At 45.0% G+C, this 2,500-nt stretch overlaps 1 protein-coding gene across 1 annotated transcript in view; it reads left to right on the top strand.

Annotated features, from left to right (window-relative positions):
- RalGPS (Ral GEF with PH domain and SH3 binding motif) overlaps window positions 1–2,500 on the top strand; it is a 183,887-nt gene that overhangs the window by 74,570 nt on the left and 106,817 nt on the right. The gene's annotated exons all lie outside the window — the stretch shown is intronic.

The raw sequence follows: 2,500 nt of genomic DNA, 5'->3' as shown, positions 1-2,500 counted from the left end.
AAGACTATGAATAATTTTATTATTTTTTTGTTATTTAAAGTAATTTTGTTGTGGCACTCTTTGTATATGTTGTTCTGGCTAACGCCAGGATATTTTGTTCGGCTGAGAGCAAGTCTCTTCTGAAGCGGATGAGAACGATTGGTAAGAATAGGCTGGAAAGGGTTTCTTGTCGAAAGGCAAGGGTGCTACTTGAACGTGCGACGGTCTGCCTGCACTTTTAATGTAACATAACCTATACCAACCTAACCTAACCAAAACTACCCTAACCAAACCTAACATAAACCTAACAAAATCTTACCCAGCCTAACTTGACCTAACCTAACATGCCTAACCCATCCTTTACCTAACTTAACCTATCCTAACCTAACCTAACTTAACCTAACCTAACCCATTATTGACCGGTCTGGAGCACTTGGCTTAATCACGAGCTCTCGGGTTAAAATTATACCATGAGAGGACGGCGTATACTACGAATGCTGCGGAAGACTGCACGCTAAAGCAGCACCAACAATAGTCTGCAGTGCACCAGGTGTCTAGAAGATGTGTGCAATCCCGTGTGACACACAACACCAGAGTCTATCAATACTAAGTCGGATCACGCGCAGAGAGGCATGGCTTAGGCGTGACGTCACTTGGGGTAAATGACGCAGAGTGGATGTAATAAAGCCAGAAAAGAGCTGAACAAGTCGCAGGTCTTAGTTCATTCCCTGTTCATGTCATGAGGACAATCAAGTAGACTGGGGCCCGTCGTGGTTCGGTGGTATCGCGCGTGTCTGGTAACCACGTGGGGATTCCTGGCGTATGTTTGAATCCTGGCCACGGCGCAGAGATTAGGAAGGGCTTCAACCACTCTGATTAATGGCCCCCGGCCGCTGCTCATCTTAGGACCTGAGGGGGGATCACTACATTAGCTTTCTCCAGGTATCGTCACTGCAATAGTAGCATTCTACCGTGAATGCACCGTATCTCCTGCGTTCATGTATCAACTGCTCCGGACCACCGGTAGGGTTGAGCTCCGGGTGGGTACCAGACCCGCAAACCACGGAAAAAAAAAAAAAAATCTAGTAGACATGCTTACATACAAGCATGGCCTTGAGCCAACTGGGACATCGGTCCAGATGACGTCATTGGTCCTATACTCCGCCTCTGCGCTGGCTGGTACGATGTGTGGGTGAGTGAACCGACTTAGCATCGATGGACTTTTTTTTTTATAAGACGTTTTCCTCGGTTCTTGCGGACTCGTTTGGCGAGGAGAATCTTGGATTAAAGTTGTCTTCGTAAGATCGCCCAGGGGGTCGAGCAGGGAGTTCGCTATGTGTCGTGTATGTGTGTGATATGCTTCGTAGGGCCTGAACAAGTACATTAAAAGGTATATACAGTGTTTCTGTAAGATAACATTAATACACAGAACGTAAGAATGGAGGAGGGTGCTAGAAACCATGGAACTGTCTAGTGTACAGTAGACCTTGTAATCTCTTGCAATCTCCTTCATGCTTATGTTCTGTGTTATCTTACATAGATAATATACTTTTTAATGTAATGGGTTCAGGTTATAAACAGGTTCTTCTCGGTGTGTTCCTCGAGAGTGTGAAGAAACGAGTTGTGTGTGTGTCTTCTTAGTGCTCCCATATGTCTTACATTGGACATTGTAAAGATCTGCAACCCCAGAATACCTAAATGTTGTTTATCTTTACAAGCTAATGTTTGGGGTTTTGGTTGATCTTGGCAAGTTCATTCTGGGGAGGGTTAGGTTAGGTTGGGGTGATTTATATATACAAGCTCATTTTTTTTGGATTACTACAAGCTGATATGTAGGGTAGAGTGTCTGTACATGGGTACAACGTTCCTTGCATTTTATTCATGCTCTGTGACTAGAATGCCCTTGCTACGCTCGGACAGGACGTTCCAATGTCGAAAGAGCCCTCGCTGGATCCCTTTACCTGCTAAGCATAAGAATAGATACATCGCATTTGAGGTGGTTGGGGCATATTGAAAGAATGGAGCAGGGAAGGGTAGCAAAGAGATGGAATTGGACACCAAAAAGAAAAAGACACAGAGGAAACTCAAGGGAAAGATGGAGAGATGCTGTCGGTGAAACATTGGAGAAATACTGCTAGCCAGGACTGGAAGAACTTGTAAGGAACCAGACACTACAGGACAAAGGGGAATGACGGAAGAGGCTCGACTGGCAGAGAATAATCGTAATCCGGGAGCTGAAGTGTAGATAATGCCATATATAGTGTGAGGGAGTCCGTAGAGTTGGACCCAGCTATCTACATAAAGCCTCGTTGACACGGGGCTAGTTTAGTAGCCGTTAGGGCCAGCTGCAAGTTAACTTCCCCGGCAAGTACAGTAAGTGTTGACACTAAAATAATTTGGAGAAAAGTTGACCAACTTTCTGTTGACATTGGGCAAGTAGAGGAGTAGTTTACAAGTCGCTTTTAGCACTAGCGGATACTGAACTAGCCCCGTGTCAACGAGGTTTAATGTAGTCATTAAA

Source organism: Oratosquilla oratoria, chromosome 18 (genome assembly GCF_046742065.1).
Source record: "Oratosquilla oratoria isolate Oo_2021 chromosome 18, ASM4674206v1, whole genome shotgun sequence".
In the NCBI taxonomy this organism is placed as follows: Eukaryota; Metazoa; Arthropoda; class Malacostraca; order Stomatopoda; family Squillidae; genus Oratosquilla; species Oratosquilla oratoria.
Note: the sequence above shows the minus strand (reverse complement) of the source record. Positions and strands in the feature narration are given on the sequence as shown.